Source organism: Rattus norvegicus, chromosome 2, assembly GCF_021556685.1.
Source record: "Rattus norvegicus strain SHRSP/BbbUtx chromosome 2, alternate assembly SHRSP_T2T, whole genome shotgun sequence".
In the NCBI taxonomy this organism is placed as follows: domain Eukaryota; kingdom Metazoa; phylum Chordata; class Mammalia; order Rodentia; family Muridae; genus Rattus; species Rattus norvegicus.
Window position 1 is genome coordinate 146,522,754 of NC_141535.1, and position 24,993 is coordinate 146,547,746.

Genomic DNA, 24,993 nt, shown 5'->3' on the forward strand with positions numbered 1-24,993 from the left:
AATCCAAGAGCACATCAAAACAATCATCCATCATGATCAAGTAGACCTCATCCCAGGCATGCAGGGCTGGTTTAATATATGGAAAACCATCAACGTAATACACTATATAAACAAACTGAAAGATAAAGACCTCATTAGATGCTGAGAAAGCATTTGACAAAATTCAACACACCTCCATGATAAAAGTCCTGGAAAGAATAGAAATTCAAGGCCCATACCTAAACATAGTAAAAGCCATATACAGCAAACCAGTAGCTAACATTAAACTAAATGGAGAGAAACTTGAAGCAATCCCACTAAAATCAGGGGATAGAAAAGGCTGCCCACTCTCTCCCTACTTATTCAATATAGTTCTTGAAGTTCTAGCCAGAGCAATCAGACAACAAAAGGAGATCAAAGGGATACAGATTGGAAAAGAAGTCAAAATATCACTACTTGCAGATGATATGATAGTATAATAAGTGATCCCAAAAGTTCCACCAGAGAACTACTAAAACTAATAAACACTTTCACCAAAGTGGCTGGGTATAAAATTAACTCAAATAAATCAGTAACCTTCCTCTACACAAAAGAGAAACTACCCGAGAAAGAAATTAGGGAAACGACACCCTTCATAATAGTCGCAAATAATATAAAATACCTCAGTGTCACTTTAACCGAGCAAGTGAAAGATCTGTAGGATAAGAACTTCAAGCCTATAAAGAATGAAATTGAAGAAGGTCTCAGAAGATGGAAAGATCTCCCATGCTCATGGATTGGCAGGATTAATATAGTAAAACTGGCCCTTTTACCAAAAGCAATCTACAGATTCAATGCAATCCCCATCAAAATACCAATCTAATTCTTCAGAGAGTTATACAGAACAATTTGCAAATTCATCTATATTAACAAAAAACCCAGGATAGCTAAAACTATCCTCAACAATAAAAGGACTTCTGGAGGAATCACTATCCCTGATCTCAAGCCGTATTACAGAGCAGGAGTGATAAAAACTGTATTGTATTGGTACAGAGACAGACAGATAGATCAGTGGAATAGAATTGAAGACCCAGAAATGAACCCACAAACCTATGGTCACTTGATTTTTGACAAAGGAGTCAAAACCATGCAATGGAAAAAAATATAACATTTTCAGCAAATGGAGCTGGTTCAACTGGAGGTCAGCATGTAGAAGAATGCAGATTGATCCATGCTTATCACCCTGTACAAAGCTTAAGTCCAAGTGGATCAAGGACCTCCACATCAAATCAGATATACTCAATCTAATAGACAAAAAAATGGGGAAGAATCTCGAACACGTGGGGACTGGCGAAAATTTCAATAACAAAACACCAATGGCTTACGCTCCGAGATCAAGAATCAACAAATGGGATCTCATAAACCTGCAAAGCTTTTGTAAAGCAAAGGACACTGTTGTTAGGACAAATTGACTACGGACAGATTGGGAAAAGATCTTTACCAATCCTACAACTGATAGAGGGCTTATATACAAAATATACAAAGAACTCAAGAAGTTAGACCTTAGGGAGACAAATAACCTTATTAAAAAATGGAGTTCAGAGCTAAACAAATAATTCACAGTTGAGGAATTTCGAATGGCTGAGAAACACCTAAAGAAACATTCAACATCTTTAGTCATAAGGGAAATTCAAATCAAAACAACCCTGAGATTTCACCTCACACCAGTCAGAATGGCTAAGATCAAAAACTCAGGTGACAGCAAATGCTGGTGAGGATGTGGAGAAAGAGGAACACTCCTCCATTGTTAGTGGGATTGCAGACTGGTACAACCATTCTGGAAATCAGTCTGGAGGTTCCTCAGAAAGTTGGACATTGAACTACCTGAGGACCCAGCTATACTCCTCTTCGGCCTATACCCAAAAGATGCCCCAACATATAACAAAGACACAAGCTCCACTATGTTCATAGCAGCCTTATCTATAATATCCAGAAGCTGGAAAGAATCCAGATGCCCTTCAATAGAGGAATGGATACAGAAAATGTTGTACGTCTACACAATGGAATATTACTCAGCCATCAAAAACAAATGACTTTATGAAATTCATAGGCAAATGGATGGAACTGGAAAATATCTTCCTGAGTGAGGTATCCCAATCACAGAAAAACACACATGGTATGCACTCATGGATAAGTGGATACTAGCCCAAATGCTCGAATTACCCCAGATGTACTGAATACATGAAACTCAAGAAGGGTGACCAAAATGTGAATGCTTCACTCCTTCTTTAAAAGGGGAACAAGAATACCCTTGAGAGGGAATAGGGAGGCAAAGTTTAGAGCAGAGGCTGAAGGAACGCCCATTCAGAGCCTACCCCACATGTTGTCCATACATATACAGCCACCAAACTAAATAAGATGGATGAAGCAAAGAAGTGCAGGCCGACAGGAACCGGATGTAGATCTCTCCTGAGAGACACACCCAGAATACAGCAAATACATGAGCGAATGCCATTTTTAAACCACTGAACTGAGAACAGGACCCCCGTTGAAAGAATCTTAGGAAGGATTGAAAGAGCTTGAAGGGGTTTAAGACCCCATATGAACAACAGTGCCAACCAACCAGAGCTTCCAGGACTAAGCTACTACCCAAAGACTATACATGGACTGACCCTGGGCTCCAACCACATAGGTAGCAATGAATAGCCTAGTAAGAGCACCAGAAGAAGGGGAAGTCCTTCGTCCTGCCAAGACTGAACCCCCAAGTGAATGTGATTGTTGGGGGGAGGGCAGTAATGGGGGGAGGATGGGGAGGGGAACACCCATATAGAAGGGGAGGGAGAAGGGTTAGGGGGATGTTGGCCTGGAAACCGGGAAAGGGAATAACAATCGAAATGTAAATAAGAAATACCCAAGTTAATAAAGATTAAAAAAAAGAGATGTGGAAATACAGAAGGCTTCGACTGAATATTGAAATGCTAACAACAATAACAAGCACAAGAACAGAATGTGACTGGTCTTTTTCGTGCTAGCAGATAGTGGAAAACAAGAAAATCATCGTTAATATGAAGAAAGGTCCACCATTTATATAATGCACATACAAAAATAAGACTAGAGTTAAACTTGAGGATGAAATATAGTGTTTATTGTAGCAAATATCAAAATTTTCTCATAAATAAGAAATTCACTCGTTTATTTTCAATTTTGGTCACTTGGTTAAACTCAGCTTCTCAAAGATTAGTTAGTTACATCACTTTAATATTGTTCAAAATATTCTGCATTGCAAGTAAAATGTAACAAAATTAATTTATAATGTACATTATTTTATATATATGTATATATGTATGTGTGTGTATGTTTTAAAATGAAAAAATAATCAATACTTGTAATATCTAAGTTAAAAACACATGCAGATTACTGTGTGGTGGGTGATTCTGCTCTATATTTATCATGACCTACTTTAATAATTGACCTTGGCTTTGCCCTTTCTATTAGCATCCGTTCCAGCCAACTATAGACCTTAAAAGCATTTTGTAGAGTGATACAGCATAAAAAACAAATATTTACTCAATTTCTGTTTAATAAGGTTTAATGATCACCTCATTAGTAAAGATAAGTAGTAAAAATAGTAAAGATGATTATATGTTAAAATAATAAATGCTATTTTTCTAGAACCATCTTAGACTTTATAAACAGACACAAATCATATTAAATTTTAGTCAAGCTGACCTTTTCATACTTCATTGATCTTACACAAAATATTTGTTCTTTGTCATTTAGTTTGTACCAGTGAGAGCAAAGAGATTTCTAAATTAGAGATAGTATATTTATACCTGTTTTTGTACACTAAGAGGTGCTGAAAATTTCAGAAATAAGTAATTGCAAATGAACTGATTTATTTGATCATGAAAATACTAACAAGAAAATGTTTTTCTAAAAATCTATTATCTTATAATTTTCTAATCATGATAATACAATTTGAATGATCATTTTTCACTTATCACGATATTCAAATTAAGTTAAATTATAATTATAAACATATGTTCCAACAGACATAAGCATATACATTATCTCTGATCTTAGAAAGTTTGAACCGACAATGGTGTCATTACTAAAATGGCAAGTTAGGAATGAGATTTTTTTTCCACCAAGGGAGAAAAGATACCGAGTTTCATAGTTCAACATGAGTGCTTTATATTTTGACAAGACATGTGCTTGTTTATTATTTACAGGTAATGTTTAGAAACTTTGTTAAATTCACTTATTCACTATTTCAAAAACTTACTTTTGGAAACAGTGCTATGAAAATAGATATTATAGTTTTGCATCTTATAGTGTCATTAATTATTATTATTTCAATACATGTTAGCAAATGAAAAGATCACCTGGCTAAGCTGGTCATTAGTCTTGATCTTTCAACTTTTGAAAACAGGGGATGAGTATTCTCACCCGGCTGCACTTCAGAGCCCAGCCTCTGATCTAACTCCTCTTTCAAAGATTTGCTTCCAGTTACTTATTGAAAGCTGAATTTTTGTTGTTGTTGCTTTGTTTTTTTGTTTTTTGTTTTTTTTTCTTTTTTTCAGGTGCTTGGTTTTTCATGTGATATTGAAAAATTCTAAGCTCTACTTTACTAACATTTTCAAACAGCAAACTCAATTCTGTGCAAGTAGTGTGCTTTGAAATTGCTAAAAAGATTTATCCATAATCTAATTCTGTGTCTGTGTGCATGCACATAAATACTTTGTGTGCACAGGTGTGTGCACATGTGTGCGTGTGTTCTTGTGTGTGTGTGCATGTTTGTGTGTGTGTGCGTGTGTGTGTGTGTGTGTGTGTGTGTGTGTGTGTGTACATTGGTCCAATAACATTCAGATCCTGAGGAAGGTGTCAGATATCTTGGAGCTGCTGGAACCCAACCTTAGGTCCTCTGCAACAGCACTACCGGCTCTTAACCACTTGATAAATCTCCAGTCCTCTAGAAAAATTTTGAGTTTGTTTGCTTTTTGATACAGGTCTTATCATATAGCCCTGATTGGTCTAATACTCACTCTGTATAGCAGGCTGACCTCAGTCTCACAGATATCCACATGCCTCTGCCTCCCAACTAGTAGGATTAAAAGCAGGTGCCATTATGCTTGATCTGAAAAGTACTTAATAAGCAAATCTCACAAGTTAAACAAACTCTAAAGAAGTTTCCTGCTTGTTTGTGTGTCTTAGTATTTGGGGACCTATTGAAACTGTGGAACTGGCATAAAGGTCACAGTAACTAACAGCAGAAAGAAGCCTTATCACACTTCCCTTTAACAAGATCAATTTATGGAAGCAGCTGCCATAGACACCCTTCCTTTTCCAGGGAGTTTTCTGACTGCAGTAGCATAAAAAGGTACCATCATGTTGTAGACTTTTCTGTCTCCTGATGTCTGCTCAGCCATTGTTCCGCGCATAGAAGAATCTTCACCATTCCCCACCCCACCTCCATTGCATTGTCAAGGCTGTATGTATTTATGGTGAGCACTTACTAGGCTGTTTCTTTCACATTTTCTGTGTGTACATAATTTCTCTTCTTTATCTTATAAACATACATATGGCCAGTTATATCATCAGGCACCCAATAATGGAACTTAGATTAAAAAAAAATTCCCTCCCAGAAAGCATCCTATACTGATTAAAAATATATGCTTTGCTTCCAGGAGAAATATCAGTAGGATGTTCTGATATTTATAAAGAAAATAATTTATAAAATTTAATCCCAGACATAATTAATAATATTAGGTCTGAGAAATTAAAAATGTCTTATAAATTAAATTTATTGTTTCTTTAAAATTAGTAGATTCCTTGTTATAATACATTTCGGATAAGAATGAGACAAAAAGATGAGACAAAAGAGATGACAGAATGGAATAAAATAATTGCTAAGAGAGGTGTAGGGAAATAAGGTAGATTTTACATGTTTACTCTTCAATGGGAGAAAACTAGAACTTTAGTTAATATAAGTTTTTCAGGACAAAATAACTTTGATGAAAATGACAAACAGCCACACAAAAGCATTTGGCCTCAGTTACATACATACTAAACTGGACAAGAATACTGAGTCACAAGACAGCAGCTAAGTTTCTTGAGGAAGCTGAGAAGATAAGCTAATTTTAACCGAGTCTGTACAGAATTCTACTAGCTCGAACTTCCTGTCCTTAGTGATAAGATTATTGCTTCCTTTAATGTGGCGATGATGCTGTTCATATTTCCTGCCTTTACAAAACAGAAAGGAAGTCAGAATTATCTTCTTGTGCTGGCTGCCTTTAAGTGTCTTCAACTCAAAAGAGTCAACATGTTAGAGTCATTTTTCAAAGTTTTTTCGTTGTTGAATTTTCAAAATATCAAGTTAAAAACAAATTATGCCAGCTATCAACCATTTAATACGATGTAGGCAAGGGGTTTCATGGATTGCAACAAAAAAAAATCACATAAAATGGGTGTGTTTGGGTACAGTATTCATGAAAGCACAAGGATTGCAGTCTGTCTTTGCAAGTTACATGTAGCCATCCTCTGAAAATGGAGGTACTGTGAGTGTTCCCACCATGTAAGGAGATAAGTGAGGCTGAATCACCCTTATCTGGGTAAAGTGGAAACAAAACTGCTTGAAAGCATTCTGCAGATGCTGACTCACAGATACACTTGAAAAGAATAGCATTGTTCTGGGTGTTCAATGTTTATGATATATAATATTATCAAGAAATGACTAATAGACATTTTAACATTCATGTCTGTACAAATTTCCCACTCCCTTCTTCTTATATACACACATTTTATGATAGAATGAACCTATCCCATGAGAAACGTGGATTCTTTCCAAGTTTATATTCCTAAGGAGTTAGTAATTCTGACAATAAAACAAGCCTTAATGCTTCAATCTTAATGCAACTTAACGGATAGCATAACTTTAGACAATTCTCAGATCTGTAGACCTTGGCTTTTGATGATACTGTCTGTGGATTTAGAAAATCACATAGCTAAAATAATGTTAAAATTTTCGCAATACAAAACTTTGGTCAACTTTTTTTTCCAGAACATGCAGATATACATTGAATTTTATTAGAAAATCTTTATACATTTTTTTAAAAAAAATTGAATCACTGAATGTTTAGTTAACATAGCATGTATTCTAAAATATAGTGAAATACACAGCAACAAGTATTATTTATAGTATGCATATAATGAACATTAAAATTATGTGCAAATAAAATATTTAAAACATCAAACAATAATAAGATGAAATATGATAATAGTTTGCTTAGTAAATGTTCTCTTTTTCCCATTAATTTCCCTTATCTTCCCCTGGAGGATAAGAATTAATTAAAAATTAATTAATATTGCATCCATAAAATATTAATACGGAGCAAATGCTGGTCCATATTTTAGTCCTCTTGTCAATACATATGTGTTCATATTTATATGCATTTAGTGTATGTACACATATATAAATAAACATATATATGTACAAATATAAATTTACATACTCACATATATGAGACTACCTTGGATATCTAATTTATGGCTACTCCTTAAAAGTGTTCATGGATAGTACATGTAATAACATAATCAATATGTATAGAATGTGATTTAAGTGTGCACTTTCTGAATGATGCACATCTTAAATTCCTATATGTCAACAATTAGCTATGAGAATCAGCTTATTAGGTCCCGTTGTTTTCTTTCTCCCTATTTCTCTTTGACCATGAGAAACGAATTGTGGGTAACTCATTTCATTCATACTTGTGTTTTAAAGCCCTCTAAACTATACATGCTGCTTAATCATCATAACCATGGAATAGGTAAACAACATTCAATTTTTTTAGAAAAAAATCCTTAATTTGTTTAGTACCTCTTTAAAAGAATTCAACTGTCTCTGGACACCTGAGTTACTCACTAGAGTTGTCAATTGTCGATGGTCCATAGATTCTACCTTGAGAAAGGAGGGCGGATGTTTTCAGGATAGAGTGCTTACTAAGCTGTTAAGGCCAAATATTATCTGACCCCTCCTTCCTTTGCAGTGTTTTCTCAGATAAAATCCAATTATTGTCGCAGTTCTCCCAAACAATAAGGCAGAGCTTGCGAGTGAGTTTGCCCACCTCCTAATGAATCAATTTACTGTCTATTTAGCACAGTCATTTGGCTCGTATGCCCACTTTCTTGTCTTATCTGGCAGCAATAAGAATTTTACTTGGGTCTTTATGGACATTTTTATAGTTGCTGAAATAATTTCAGATATTAAGAAATTTAAAACATCCTTACTGAATGAATGAAAAGCTGAAAGCTTTGGTGATCCTCTGACCCTTTTGAATATAAATTTAAATCAAATATTTCAAAGCAAATTATTACCTCTGGTGACTTATAGAAAAGACAGCCTGGATGGTCACCTGAGAGCAAATAGATAGCTTAAGGTACACTAGTTGGGCATCACTCACTGTAATAAAATGCAGAATACAACTTCAGGAAGGATTTCTCTTGGCTCCTGAATTCATAGTTAATAGCCTGTTTTAGCTGGTACAGTCACTATCAGACTTACAAACATCATTGGGGCTTACAAACAAGTGGAGCAAAGGTGTTTAATTACAGCCAGAAAGCAGACAGGAAGACGCCCACCATACCACATAGTTCCTGGAAACAAAGCCTACAGTGAACCTACCTCCTTTAACTCAACCCTACCTCTGAAAGGTTCCACCACCCAACGGTGGCATAAAACTGAGTCCAGCACTGGATTAACTCACTAAGACAAAGATCTTGTGATCCAAAAATGGCCACAAATCCTCACCTCTGTAACTGCTTACATAGGGACAAAGCCATTAACACATGTGCCCTTTTAAGGAAACATCTTATATCCAAGCTCTAAGGGAGGACATGCATAGGTCAGAACCATTCAATTCAGGTTAATTATCATGATGAAGACCTTTTTTCTTCATATGTCTTTACTATGAATTATATTAACACATTAAACAAGTAATCGTCTGGGGACCTCCACATACCCTTTTACTTCTTCTGCAGTGTTGGAGTGACTACAGTCAATTGAACCTAAGTCACTGTGAATGTATGAAGAGTTTGGATTTTTTTTTTATCGTACCGACCGTCAGCAAACATTATCAAACTTGGTTTTCATGAAATTTCACAATAAAACCTCAACGAATATATTACTTTGGAATTCCATTCCTAAATGTCAAAGATCTTTTGTTAAAGATTAAACATCCAGGCTAGAGAGATGGCTTTGTGGTTCAGAGCACATACTGTTTGTGTAGACTCTAAGATTGTTTCCTACCTCACGCAGGACAGGTGGATCACAAGCATCTGTAACTCTGGCACTAGAGGAGGCTAGGCCATCTTCTGGGTTCTGCAGGCACCTGTAATCACATGTACATATCATTTAGCCACTGTCGACTAAGTCAATACACCTAATTACAAATTAATCCTTTTTAAAGATGACTAAACCTTCAAGCAGAGTGTTTGCATGTAAGTTCGTAAACATATGTATGTATGTATGTAAACCTTTGTGAAATAGCATCTCTGTTAGTCTAAACTTGAAAATGAGATTTAGAATATTTTACAAAGCATATTTGTATCTTTCCCCATTAGGTGCTAATAATAATAATCAACCCCACTGATAATCAACTCTACCACAAAGATGGTGGCAAAGAACCATAGTGGCTAGATGAATGCTGTCACACACTGGACTCTACCTTCTGAAATTAGTCAAATGTACATCAGGGTTTAATTTACTAATCTTGAAGTGGAAGACAAATAAAAAGAAAAAGATTCTTACTGCTTGTCTATTAGATGCTTTTCCTTTTTTCCCTCCCAACAGAGTTATAAGGTAACACTAACACTAGAAGCCAGAACAATTTCAAATGTAAACAGTCACAAGCATTATCTTCACTATCCCCTGACTTGTTCCCAGTGCTAGAGGCATGCAGACCCTCTCTGGCTCTGTAGCTTCTTGTTCTCCACACTTGGAACTTGATCTTGGGTTTACCTTTCTCCACATATTTTTATGTAGCAAGACAGATAGAATGAGGGCTCTGGAATGAGAACTTTGGGTGCCAGAAGAGTATTTACAAATAAAAATAAGAGTAGGTGCAGGTTGGTTTCAACTTTTCTGTACTCAATAACTAAAAACGTCATCCATCTTAGGTAGATCAATGAAATAAAATGGGAGACCCAGAAATGAACTCACACACTTATGGTCACTTGATCTTTGAAAAAAGAACTAAAGCCATTCAGTGGAAAAAGGAGAACATTTTCTCTTTCTTTCTTTCTTTCTTTCTTTCTTTCTTTCTTTCTTTCTTTCTTTTTTTCTTTCTTTCTTTTCTTTCTTCCTTTCTTTCTTCCTTTCTTCCTTCCTTTCTTTCTTTCTTTCTTTCTTTCTTTCTTTCTTTCTCTTTTTTGATATTTTTTCTGTTCACATTTCAAATGTTATTCCCTTTCCTGGTTTCCCAGATATAAGTCCCCTATCTCATCCTCCTTCCCTTCTTGTATAAGGGTGTTCCCCCTCACAAACTATCCCCCTTCACATATTCCCAACACTCCCCTACACTTGGGGTTCCATTCTTGACAGGACCAAGGGTTTCTTCTTCCATTGTCTCCCAACAAGGACATCCTCTGCTACACATGCAGCTGAAGCCATGGGGCAGTCTATGTATAGTCACTGGGTATTGGTTTAGTCCTTGGGAGCTCTAGTTGGTTGGTATTGTTCTTATGAGGTTGCAAGCCCCTTCAGCTCTATCAATCCTTTCTCAATTCCTCCAAGGAGGATCCCATTCTCAGTTCAATGGTTTGCTACTAGCATTCACAGCATTTTCAAAATGGTGCTGGTTCAACTGGCAGCCAACATGTAGAAGAATGAAAATCGATCCATCCTTATCTCCTTGTACGAAGCTCAAGTCCAAGTGAATCAAAGACCTCCATGCAAAATTGATACACTGAAATTAATAGAAGAGAAAGTGGGCAAAAGCCTGGAACATATAGGCACAGGGGATATTTTCCTGAACAGAACACCAATGGCTTATGCTCTAAGATCAAGAATTGAAAAATGGGACCTCATAAAATTGCAAAGCTTCTATAAGGCAAAGGAAACTGTCATTAGGACAAAATAGCAACCAACAGATTGGGAAAAGAACTTTACTAATCCTATATCTGATAGATATACTAAGAATTCAAGAAGTTAGACTCCAGAGAATAAAATAATCCTATTAAAAATGGGGTTCAGAGCTAAACAAAGAATTCTCAACTGAAGAATATTGAATGGACCCAAAACACCTTAAGAAATGTTCAACAACCTTAGTCATCAGGGAAATGCAAATCAAAACAACCCGAAAATTCTACCTCACACCAGTGAGAATGGCTAAGATCAAAAATCAGGTGACAGCAGATGCTCGTGAGGATGTGGAGAAAGAGTAACACTCCTCCATTGTTGGTGAGATTGAAAGCTGGTACAACCATTCTGGAAATCAGTCTGGCAGTAGGACATAGCAGTACCTGAAGATCCAACTCTACCACTCCTGGGCATATATCCAAAATATCCAACATATAATAAGGACACATGCTCACTATGTTCATCGCAGCCTTATTTATAATAGCCAGAAGCTGGAAAGAACCCAGTTGCCCTTCAACAGAGGAATGGATACAGAAAATGTGGTACATTTACACAATGGAGTACTACTCAGCTATTAAAATCAATGACTTCTTGAAATTCTTAGGCAAATGGATGGAACTAGACAATAATATTCTGTATGAAGTAACCCAATCACAAAAGAACACACATAGTAGGCACTCACTGATATGTGGATATTAGCCCAAAATCTCAGAATACCCAAGATACAATCCACAGACCACATGAAACTCAAGACGCAGGAAGGCCAAAATGTGGATGCTTCGGTCCTTCTTAGAAGGGGGAAAATATTCATAGGAGGAAATATGGAGACAAAGTGTGGAGCAGAGACTGGAAAGTCTCTAGAACGGTGATCCAAAGACTGCCCCACCTGGGGATCCATCCCATATACAGCCACCAAACCAAGATAATGTTGCTGATGCCAAGAAGTGCATTCTGACAGAAGCCTAATATTGCTGTCTCCAGAGTGGTTCTGCCAGAGCCTGCCAAATACAGAGGCACCCAGCCAACCATTGAACTGAGAACGGCGTCCCCAAAGGAGGAGTTAGAGAAGGACTGAAGTAGCTAAAGGAGTCTGCAACAACAGGAGAAGAACAAAGACATCAACCAACCAGACACCCCAGAGCTCCCCAGGACTAAACCACCATCCCCAGAGTACATAGGGATGAATCTATGGCTACATCTGCATATATAGCAGAAGATGGCCTTATTGGGCATTAATGGGACGAGATACCCTTGGCCCTGTGAAGGCTCGATGTCCCAGTGGAGGGGAATTTCAGGGTGGGGAGGTGAGAAACAGTGGGCTGGTTGTTGGGGGAGCACCCACATAGAAGATAGTAGGTTTCTGGAGGGGAAACTAGGAAAGAGGATACCATTTGAAATTTAATTTAAAAAAATCCAATAAAAGTAAATAAATACAGATTAAAAATAGAAAATAGTTTGTTTATTTATTAATAAGAATATTCATTGCAGCAAGATGTACTCTACAGAAATTGGAGAATAGACACCAGCGTCTATGTAAAAATTCCTGTCAGTGAACACAGTTGCATTTTACAGCAAGTAGCTGTAGAAATTACGTCAAGTGTCATGTAAATAGATGAATGTAGGAAACAGGCAGTTGCAGCATGGGATTAGTCAAGTTTTACATGAAAGTTCAGAAAAACAAACCTATTTTAATTTGTCACAGTTTTGGACCAGAGTGAAGAATGTTTGACTTGCATCAGTCCAAGGATGCCTGTGTTGCCCAATTCTCTCCAAGACTGGATGTGCTTTGAGAAAAACAGTGTTTTGAGAAATGATGCTTCATGTGCGGCTCCAGCTGGTCTGGGATAGCACAATTTGAAAGCTATAAAAAGTAGTCTCACACTGTGACATTCTGTCATTCAGTCAGTGGGCATGTTTTACTATCGAGAGCAAACATGTATCAATAGAATTTGTTTGGACTATCATTAAGACATGGATTCATCTCACTTATCTGTGTACGTCACGCTAAAATCAAATAAACTCCGTGTAATATTATTGAATATGCACTCAATCATGGTATAGCAAATAAAATCGTATTTCCCCAAACATGCACTCAGTCACTGGATTATTTAATATACTTCACTAATGCAAAAATAAATTCTTAAAGATGAATTCACCAATTTCTACGCTACTTAATGGCAACTGAAACAGACCAATGGGAATAGCAGTAAAGGAAATCCCTAGCTAAAGAGTTTCTCAAGGTCCTGAAATTATATAATTTAAGTTTGTTTGAAAACAAATTTGTACAATAGTTAACACTGTACTGTCACCTTTTCAGCTATATATTTCTTCTGTATTCAAAAACTTTGTAACTAAATATGAATGTAGCAGGGGAAAACATAAAAACTAGACTTGATATTGTTCTTAATTTGCAATATAAAGCAAGTTATTATTTTCACAAAATATGTCGAGCTGAGCGTTTCAGTTCAGATGCATATCTATGAAATTTTCTGGAATTCTAGATGTGTGAAAAATAAGTTTTTCTTTGTTTTTAAGATTTTAATATAATTATCACATTCTTCCCTTCCCTTTCTTCTGTCCAAACAATCCCATATACATCTCCTTGCTTTCCTTCAAATTTGTGTCCTCATTTCATATATAGATATATATATGTATTTTTCATATATATATGTATATGTATATATATGTATATATATATTCCTAAGTATAACCTGTTGAGCCTATAAAAGGTTACTTGTATACATGTTTTCAGTGTTGAACATTCAGTTTTGAAACCTTAAGTTAACAGTCAAATTTCATATTCTAGTCTTCATTGTTCTTTTCTTTGAATTTTTTAATTTCAAGTCTTCCTTGAAAGAAATCTTAATAGTGAGACAACACTTTGTGATAATGAAATTTGATATCTTTTAAAATATGAAAGGAACTTCAGAAATAATTCTGTTTGGTACAGAGAGATTCCTATTGTGACAGGAAGGAAATGGCTACCTTCTTTTAGTGTTCCATGATGAATAGTAGGAGAAAAAGGAGAAGGAGAAGGAGGGGGAGAGGGAGGAGGAGAAGAAAAGGAGAAAGTAGAAGAGGAAGACTAAGAAGGAGGAGAAGGAGGAGGAGAAGGAGGAGAAGGAGAAGGAGAATGGGAAGGAGAAGGATAAGGAGAAAGAAGAGAAGGAGGAGGAGGAGAAGGAGAAGGAGAAGGAGAAGGAGAAGGAGAAGGAGAAGGAGAAGGAGAAGGAGAAGGAGAAGGAGAAAGAGAAGGATGTGATGCTTTGTGGGTCTGTAAAGTTCAGTACAACTGCAACTTGTTAAGGAGCCAGGAAATCCACAGAGTTCAGCTTTCCTGGGATTCTTGCTTTCATGATTCTCTAGATAGGCTTTTGCTTCTCTCTCCTGCCTTGATCCTAAAATGATATTACAAAGCTGCCCGATACCAAAGCACTGCAATTTCTTAATAAGCTAGCATATAGAAGAGTACTGATTTACTCCGGTAGCCAGGACAAATCTAGCTTTGTTCTAGTCTTCCTTATTGATTCTATAATAAATAATTAATCTTACTTTCATTCAGCAAAATCTTTCTTCATAAATTGCTTCGTACATGAGCAGCAGTTTTCAGTAGATCACAAAAACCTGACATTGTGGTGTTTATATTGTTATTCAGGTACTTGTTGTTTTAAGATGATTTTCCCTTATAGAAATACTTAACATTTTAAGGGACACCCCCATCTCTGCTTGCCTTCCTGCTGTGTAAGTGAAGAGTATACACTTTTGTGTTTCTGTGGCAGAAGTGAAGGTACAGTGATTTTCTGCACTGGTACTTTGTAGGAAGATTGTTTTCTACTTAGCGAGACTTTACTGTCCAGTAGAAAAACCTCAAGAATTCTGTTGAAAGAGCCCATGACCTGAGAACTCCTGTCCTGAGCAGTGTGTACCCTGTGCACACAGATGCTTAGCCGTGAGCAGGTCACAAAATATGTGATGTGAATCACAGTTAGATATTAAAAACCTATACGGTGAGATCTACAGAGTGGGCAGAAGCAAGCCAGAATGAGGTGAAAGATGACAAGAAAATAAAAGCCCATGTATCTTGCCTCAGCAAAGCCTGAAAAATAGTGATATTCATTGACATGACAACATGGATGGGAGACATTGTGCACAGGACCTCATCCCTAGATGAAGAGCTACATACAATACAGGACTGCTGAGGAAGGAAAAATCAGTCTTCTTCAGGGAAGAGCCCACTGCTAGGTTAACCAATCTGAAGTGGTCAGCCCTAAACATATGTAAATACTAAATGATAACTGAGAAGATTGTATTTATATATTTATTAATAAACAGTGCACATTTTAATATACACACATATAACATGAATTTGGAAGGGAGAAAAAGACACAGGACAAGTATGTAATAAACATATGTGAAGTTTAAAAAATGATTATAAATGTATTATTAGAAATGTGGAATTTCTAAGAAAAGAATTCATGAAAGTTCTGAACATTATACTCATTTACGTTAACTGAGAATTTTTTTGCACACTGTAAAAAGGAAAATAAAAACATTGCTGATTCTTATTTATATAACAAAGAATAATCGACCTGTCCTATAAATTTTTTTTTCATTTTTGCTCGAGCACTGAGAAGAGAGCCGTCAGAAGTAGGAAGACAAAGGCAAGCATTCTAACACAAAGGTCTTGGCTTGTGAAGTTTCAGAAGAAAGCAAGACTCTACTGGCCATTTATAAGATATTTTGAATGCGCTTCTGGTCAAGTGAGGCTGAAGAATCAGCTGTGATTAACAAGAGAGCATAACCACAAATGCAAAATCTTTGCTTTGCTTGGATGTCAGTGTTGGTTTAGTGCAGTGGAGCAATTAATGGTGATTCAGAGGAGGCCAGCATCATTTGGGTGAGATCTTCTGGCAGTATTTCCTGAGAGTCAGTATACATCAGCTGTGGTCCAGAGAGTGCCAAGACTGCATCTTGTACGGGCAGCAGAAAAGTGTGATGTGCAAGAGTTTACCAGGTGGTTACTGGTTTTGAAGGCATGAAGGGATCATGGAGAGCAGCCAAGAATTCACATGTACAAGAGCAGGAGAGGCTACTAGGGAAGATGCAACCTTGGCAGCTGTATAAGCCCTGGGGTTAAAGAGGTTATGGAGAGATGGTGAGGCTTGGTGCCATGTGGCGGAGTCAGAGTCCCCAAAGAGAGCCAGGGAGTCTGTTGGTGAAGGTGTGGCTCATTTGCTGATGAGACCCCAGCATACTGGAAATGCCAGTATTCTAGGATGTCCAACAAGAACAGTAGCAGTTGTGGGCAGAGCCATCCTAGCACACAAGACAAACTGTAGATTGTAGGTAGCAAAGCCAGAGAAATGTGGCCCTTTTAAACCCATAGGATCCCGACTGGGTACCAGATATTCAATAATGACATTTTTATTCTGTTGAATTTTGATTTAGCTTTGGTCTTACCATGATTGTGCCCTGGTTCTTATCTCTTGGAGAAAACAAACAAACAAGCAAACAACAACAACAACAACAACAAAAAGAAAACTATTTAACTATTTAGCTTATCTCTTCATTTTAAGGAACCCACAATTGAGCGACTTTGGAAGTTTAGACAAACTTTAGATGTTTTAGAGAGATTGGATATTCAGAGACACTGGATAAATTTGAGTCTCTGAACAGTAAAAAGTAAATGTTTTAAAGTGAGTGAACTTTTAAAGTGTTTGCATTTTTAAAGACTATGGAACTTTTAAAGGTTTACATTGTGATATTTCTATTAATATGAGATTTTAGGGGTGAGCAAGAACGAACAGGTAATCTGTTATGTTTGTGTGTCAAGCTGACAAGGGCTCAATTGTGCTGGTCGGTATCTGCCCAATTGACACAAGCCTAAGTACAACTGGCATGAGGGGGTAAGTTAAGAAAATACATCTACCAGAGTGGCCTGTAGATGAGTCTATGGGGGTATTGTATGAATTAGTGATTGATGGGGGCCACCCCATGATGGGTAGTACCTCTTTGGGCAGATGGTCCTGAGTTGTATAAGAAAGCGGGCTAAGCGAGCCTCGGGAAGAGCAATCTAGATAGTAGCAGCACACCTCTTCCGTGGTCTCTACTCCAGTTCTTACATCCAGGTTTCTGCCCTGACTTCCTCTCAGTGATGATTTATTACACTGAAATATAAGATGACAAAATCCCTTTCCTCTCCAGGTTGTTTTTGGCCATGATGTTTACCATAGCAAGAGAAACCCTAGTTAAGATACCTTTTAAAGTAATCCTCCCTGTCCTCATATACATCTGCATTCTAACTCATTTCATTAAATAAATGGCCACAGCCTGATATTGCCAATTGTTAATAAGTTTTATCTTCAAGCTGAAAGGAACCTCGCCTGTCTTCTAGGGCCCTGCATCCTCCTATCATAGCATTTGGCCGAACACCAGGACTCAAAACTGTTAATGTATGAATGAACTTACAATGTACTTATTAAAACAAAGATATAGAATATAATAGTTTGTGTGTGAGCAATGCAGATTAAATGCATATTAAATTGATACAGAAGTGTTAAAACACCAATGTGTTTTGCTTTTCTTAAGTCCTGTTTTTGGTATGGCAATGTTCATTTATTCACTTGCAGCATTAATTCCTCTCTGCAGTTGGGAGAGCAGCTGTGTAGCAGATGATGTAATCAATATGACTAAGACAGATTTCCTGATCCAGCAGTTAAACAAGAAGCTATTTGTTGGATGTAACATTTTCACTGGCAAAGTGCATATCTCTCTTACCATTTTGCAGTTTGCTCCAGCATCTCTTTTTCCTTCTCGGTTTTAAGGGATATTTGACCACAGAGGGATTTAGAGGAAGAATACTGGTGTCTTCAGGAACAACTTTGGCCTCATATACACTTACTTCTAGTCGGGGTCAAGAAAAATCAATACCTAATTGTGTGGCCTGGTTGTTGCTGAGTCTTTTAAAGAATGTAATGGGCAAAGATTAACCAAACAAGATTCCTAATTCCCCTTTCTTAGGCCACAAAGATGAAAAAACTAATGATGAAGTAGAGGCTGATGGATGGTCCCACCCCTATGGCTGTAATAAGTAGAAGGGTACTTGAGGAAGGCGAAGGGCTTAGTAGACACACCTATGTTCCTTTGCCTTTGGAAAGCAAAAATCTCACTCCTACCAATGAAAAGAATTCATTTCTTTGTCTGACTCTGTTTTCCCCCCGTAGAAATGGCTTTTTAAAATAAAATCATTCAAATAATTACAGACCTTAGGAATAACAGATTATTAAGTAGAAAATTATGATTCTAAAATAAGTATTACCTTATGTGGGCTTCATCCAACTTCAGTCGGGGACTAATAACTTAATGCGAGCTTCCTTTTCTTTATGTCACTTGGAACACTATATTTATGGAAAAATGCCAGCAACTTTCCATTTTTAGGTTTAAATTATAAGTAGCTGTTATTTTGAAGAGTCCCATTTTCAGTCATTAAAGGTTCAGAGCAGTGATAGAAGAGATGTTATTGGGAACTATAACACAGAGTTCCCCAAATGCCCTCTTACCTCCTGGTAAGCTTCAGCTTCAGAAACTCAAGTAACTTAAGCATATTTTAAGATTATCAACCAAAATTGGCCTCTCCTCAAGTTTTTCAGGAAAGGGTTAAAAAATTATGGCTGAAATACTAATCCCAGATTTCTCTTATTGTCCTCTGGAAATTTTGTTCTGACATGTTAGTTTCACTAAGGGTAAGCATGTCATATTTACTTGATGATATGAAATTATTTTGATTAGCCATAGTCACATTTTCATCATCTTTTTCATTTGTAGCATAAACATTTGAAGAGAGAATCACAGGATCATCATAAATGTATTTGAAAGTTAACTTTTAAAACATGATGCATTTATTTAAATTCAAATTTAAATATTAAACTTAATCATACAATGCTTAATATCTGTGCCAAGTCAGGGTATGTGGTTCCTCTCCTTTCAGGGTGTCCAGGCACCACCAAGACACCAGTTTGGAGAGGACAGGAAGAAAGTTGGTCAGGCCTACAATCCACCTTTTCCCTCAAGGATGTCAGTCAGACTCCACTGCCAGCCAGGCCAGAAGGAGGTAAAGTAGAATCTGGAACAAACAGAATCCTGGTCTTGTTGGGAGCAAGTGTCTGTGTGTGTCTCTGTGTGTGTGTGTGTGTGTGTGTGTGTGTGTGTGTGTGTGTGTGTGTGTTGGGGGTGGGGTCTTCTTTCTCTAGCAATCTAAGTGTTACAGTCCTTTTAGAGAAAGGCCTTCTCTTTCTTCATTCTTTAATGAAGCAACTCTCTGAGACTATCTATTTTAACTTGTTCGTTTTTCTTATTTGGTCTTATGGGTTTATATGCATACTCTTTATTTGGGGTAAACCAACAGTTATATAATTTTTGGCTTGAGAATGCCCAGGGTGGGAAAAAGTCATTGGCTGAAAGCCAAGGTACTGAGATGCCTCATTATCATGGACAGGCTATCTAGGTGCTGGGTGTGTGACTGACTGACTGTGATCACTTGGTTGAGATGACCTGGTTAATTGCTGAGGCAGACACAGAAAGAGGGGAGAAGTTATCCCTACTCCTAATGGTCTCAGAATGAGAATCTAATCTCAATTTTTGAGATTTTTGGGCTTTAGACATGGACACTTCTCCTCTTTTCTGAGTAAGGAAATTGAGGGGTCAGGGAGGTAAGAAAACCGTGTTAAAAACACATAGCTGATTGCACTACCAGGTGAGATTGACTCTGATTATTTCATTTTTGATCAAGTAGAGTTCTATCTCCTTCATGGTTTGGTACATTTGGTCGAACAGAACAATTGAGATCACAGAGACATAAAGGGAGACAGTGACAATTCTAAGCCAGAGAAACCTGTGTCATCTTCCTGTGAGACTCTAGAAAGCATGAATATTATAATATGACTGTGTTTTCGTAATGACTTTTCAAACAATTAATCCAATCATACACACACAGAAAAGTAGTGAACAGAGAAACACAACAGAAGGCAAGTTTTTATGTTCACATGAACTTAAAAGCACAGCAGTGAGGCAGACTGAGTTATTTTACAAGATATCTGTTATTTGGCATCAGGTTGCCACTGAAGCTCATTTAGTCCTCTAGGAATTATATAGAATTAAAAACAAACTCAATTTCAGTCCATGTATTTCTCAGTCATTTTATTAAACCTGGATAAAACTCTTATTTGACTTGCTTTTATAAGCAATTCCAACTTAAGGCCACAGAACACTATTACTATAATTTGAAGACGTGTAACATCCACACTGTCCTTAGAATTGATGGCTTTATGCCAGGCCAAGTTCAAGTAAAAGTTGAGTCTCCATCTTATAATTATGTACCGTTAACAGTCTGTAAAATATAATAATTTGTCTGTCAAATTTAAAATCAAATTATAATTGAGAATTCATGGAGAAGCATTGCTCTGGTTATACAATTATAGAAGATAAACATAGCCTTAGTTGATCCTTATTATTTACAGCCCCTCTCTCTCAGTTTTACAATTGGATGAAGTTTATTAAACAAAACAGTATTCTCTCAAGATGCCCAGATTCCAATACCCAGTAAAAGTAAGTTGTAGTTTTATGTAGAAATGGTGATTTTGTTCAAATATGGCTGGATATCTCAGTATGGAAGATTATCCTGCCACATGCTTCTAGAATCTCCATGTAGAATGAGGCCCCTTACATGAAAAAAGTTAATATATCAGGAAGCAGTGCCACTACTAAATAAGCCAAGAAGTTACACAGCTGGAAGATACATGAGGGTTAAAGGCAGTCATAGACGTCATAAGGACCATCCAATGAACTCCCTGCTAAACCTCTACTGAATTACAGCCACCAAAAACCAGCATCATACTTCAGACCTCCAAAACTTTTAGCAATTGATTTAACGCATATTGTTTCAACCACCAAGTTTGGGTTAAGTCTTTTAAAGGAGCCACAGTCAAACTAAAAGCGAATAAAAAACAAAACAAAACAAAACTAATGGACATGAGGGCCATGGATAGGACAAGTGACCAGTTCCAAGCTTACCAGAGTACCGCATAGTTTCATCTACACAAATGGTTTACATTGTCTTGTCCAAACAGCAGTGAGAGAAAGCATTTGTCAAAAGTCCAGGGAATATAGACATTCCCCCAATGGCCTTAACTTACGAGGAGGTGGGGTCTGGGAGGCTGACAGAGAAACTGGTATACAGAAGAAGCCAAATGGAAACCTGTAAGGCTCGTGAAGAATGAATTGAGAGAAAACACGGACACTGAGAAACCAAACAGAGGTGCTCAGCTTGCTGCCCTGATATCCCAAGTGCTTCCACACTCTCTGGGCACCCCTTGCTCAGTTCTTCCTAGAGAATCTGATAAAGCCAGGCTGAGCCGGAAGCTTTACAATGCGCAAATGCAAGTATTTCATATGGAAATAACCTCTGGGTTTCAATATATGGCTTTTTTCTCTGTTGCTTGTTTTTCAGTCAATAAGTTCTGTTCTAGACCTGCTATGAACACTTTCCCAAATAAACACGGAGACAGTGTCCACAAGTACATTCCTATATGAAAGGGATAAGATTCTAAGCAGTAAATATTACTGAAGGATGCCCAATCACTACTGGAAACCTGGGAAGAGCATATCAACACATAAGGGCAGAATTCTAGCCCTGTTTATTTAGGAGTCCTTCTGTCAAATTCTGTTAGAGACATTTCCCCTTACTATGTATCTAGATGTCTGTACATTTATTATTACATAGTTTTTTTTAATGAATAAACTATTGTTTTAGCTCGTCTTTTTCTAACATTAAACAAGATTTTGGAATCTCTCTCTCTCTCTCTCTCTCTCTCTCTCTCTCTCTGTGTGTGTGTGTGTGTGTGTGTGTGTGTGTGTTTGTGCGTGCACACACCTTGCTATGGTTTGAATATGAAGCATCCTTCACAGCTTTATTACCTAAATACCTAGCTCTTAGCTGGTGGCACTGTTTTAGAATGTTATGGAAATTCAGGAAGTGACTCTTGATAGGAGGAAAGAAATAGGTCTCTGGGAGCAGACCCACTGGGGGTAGCTTTCCCCATATCTTGTCTTTCTCTTTGTTTTCTAGCCCATGGGGATATGAATGGTCTCTGCCAGGAGGCATTGAGCCTCTTCTCTGTCCTTTCTCCATTTGGATGGATGAAACCATGAACCAAAATAACTTTTGTCCCCTATGTTGTTTCTGTCAGGTATTGTCATGGTGACACAACAGAACAGTTATGACTATCTTTACATTCCAGAGTGATGAGCCTACCTACACCCTCCCTGGTTCCATTGTCACTTAGTGCCAGCATGTATCAACTGCCTTCTATATAATCCATTCATATTGCATTAAAAAGTTACATTCACAGTTTTATTTTGGCTCTCGTGTCTGTAAACTTATTACAGTGAAGTAAAGGCAAAGGTATTAGATATATTACACATTACCCTAGAGACAGAAAGACAGTTCATAGATTGCACCTGCTTCATTTTGTAGAAGAGTCTCCTTGGGAATTATTTCTATATCATTTTCAAGAGGTAAGTGTTCTAAGTGGAAACAGGAAGAATGGAATGGCAGACATGTCTAAGATACAAATACGTTTGTCTTAAATTTGCTTGAAAATGAGTATTATATAAACCAGTGGCTCACAGCCAGCTCTAAATTTTTCCAGATAACTTGATTTTCTGATATAGTGGCTGCTTTGCAGAATGTATCTGTTCGCTGGTATTAACAAAAGGCATACACCTTTATCTCTGAAAATGATAGTTCAGTTGTCTTTTGGAAGAAAGTCTTCCTATCAGTCAAAGGCTACCAACGTGACAATTTGTTTTCCTGTCAAATGTGAATTGACGCTCAGTGTCACGTGCCCGTGACCCCAATAGTTTTCTGAGGCTAAGACAGGAAGAATGGGGTAGGTTGTAGCTAGGCTAGGCTACAAAGCAGGTACCATGTCTGGCATGGTACCAAGCAAGATCATTTATCAAAACCAACACTGCATATCAATCTTGCTAGGGTCTGGTAAGTGAATGGAGCCATCATCTAAAGACGAGAGGAAGCTGATGAGCACAGAGCTAATACAGACAAGAGCTCTTGAGGCTGGAGGATTGGCTCAGCAGTCAGTTTTCCAGAACTCAGATTTGTTTCCCAGCACCTACATGGTGACCTGATGGCTCACAATCATCTGTAGCTCCAGTTCCAGGGCATCTGACACTTTCTTCTGACCCCTGAAGGCACCAGAAATATATATACTACATATATGTTGACAAAACAATCATACATACAAAGTATAGAAATCTAAAATTAATGTATATTTTTATAGGTGCTGGGCCCTGACAAAGATAGATTTTTTTAAAACTAATATAGAATCTGTCTGCTATTCTAGCAGGGACTGAATAGAGTTATGAATCACCTCTCAGCACAGAACTATTTTAGGACCTTCAAACAACAGCAACAAAACACTAGTAGATCTAGTTGGATTTTGCTTCCATATGCATAAACAACCTCTTTATCTGATCTTATTACCATGATATGTTCTACTGTTTTCATTTTTAGAAAATGTAGAGAACATGTGGCTGGACCCTTTTCTATGAATAAAGATTGCAGGGGACACATCACTGGGCCAGGAGTAGAAGGAACTTCTGGGTCAGAGAGAGGAAGAAGGGAGGCTGGAGAAAGATAGTTCCATTTGGACAGGAAAGATAGATGATGCAGACAAAATGTAGGTTGGGGAGTACTCCGGTTCAGGTGATGGAGGGATCCACTACACACTACCCGAGAATTTATAACTTAGAATGACTTACAAATTAGAATGCTAGTTGCTGTGCTCAGAGATTGAGTTACTCATTGATATATATATATAACGCAACAAGAATGCACCAGAAGGTATCACGCATATTTTGGATGAGCCTTTCCATATCAATGTAGACAAGCAAGATAATTCCTCACAGTAATACCCACAGGCCAATCTGATGTAAACAGATCCTCAGTTGAGGCTCACTGGTTAGGTGATTCTAAGCTGTGGGGTGGTGATTCACTTTATACCAGAGTGTAACTTACCAGCTTTGACACCAGGTATCCTCCGGACAAGTTCACTTTCATGTTTAGGAACTGCGCCTATGTTGAAGGAATTTTTTTTTTGCATTTGTGACTCGTAGATATGGCTTTACTATTATTTTTGCCTCTGGGAAAAGATGAAAGTTTGTATTATAAAAACAAACAAACAAACAAACACACACACCCAAAAAAACCCACCAAAAAGCAAAAATTTATTTTTACTGTGACAAATGGGGGCAAACTTTCACAGCTACAAAACTTTGTAAAAATATAACTTATAAAACTTAATTGATATTAACTTAAATACAACAAAATACCAAACTCGAACAGTTTTCTGAAGATTTAAATTTACAAGGAATCACCAGTGGCTTCCAAAGGAACTACAGTGATTCGTAGCAACAAAAATGACTATCCTTAAAAGGTATCAAGAAAATGCTCAACTTAATTAAATTAAATGCTTAATTCAATTAAGTTGAATTAAAATATTTTCAGCAATTTATTTTTATTCCTACTATATAAAAATAAATAAACGACTTAACCAAAGAAAAATGGATTTTGAAATTTACACTTTGAATTAGGGATATATCCTCTTTATCCAGCTTCTAGTTATAGAAAAGTAATGGACATTCTTAATGGCTGACTCTGAATCACAGCTGAGAACTGAAACATCAGAAAAGTTTTTTTTCTCTCTACACTACACACACACACACACACAAAAACTGCCTTAAAAGTGTATGGGGCTGGGTCTGACTAGAGTAATAGTTCAGCAGCTAAGTGCAAACCATGTGTATGTGTAAAGTAAAGATAAATAGAA

The 24,993-nt window shown here is 37.1% G+C and overlaps 1 protein-coding gene across 7 annotated transcripts in view; it reads right to left on the reverse strand.

The window, feature by feature from the left end:
* Positions 1 to 24,993, reverse strand: part of LOC147996270 (uncharacterized) — a 250,959-nt gene that overhangs the window by 202,008 nt on the left and 23,958 nt on the right. For 5 of the 7 annotated variants that reach the window (XR_015674848.1, XM_087640451.1, XM_087640453.1 and 2 more), the window contains exons 3-4: positions 24,183 to 24,306; positions 9,263 to 9,344 (exon numbers count right to left, since the gene is read on the reverse strand). The gene's annotated coding sequence lies outside the window, so the exon portion shown is untranslated. The remainder of the gene's footprint in view (positions 1 to 9,262; positions 9,345 to 24,182; positions 24,307 to 24,993) is intronic. The other 2 variants (XR_015674851.1, XM_087640439.1) reach the window with 1 other exon arrangement.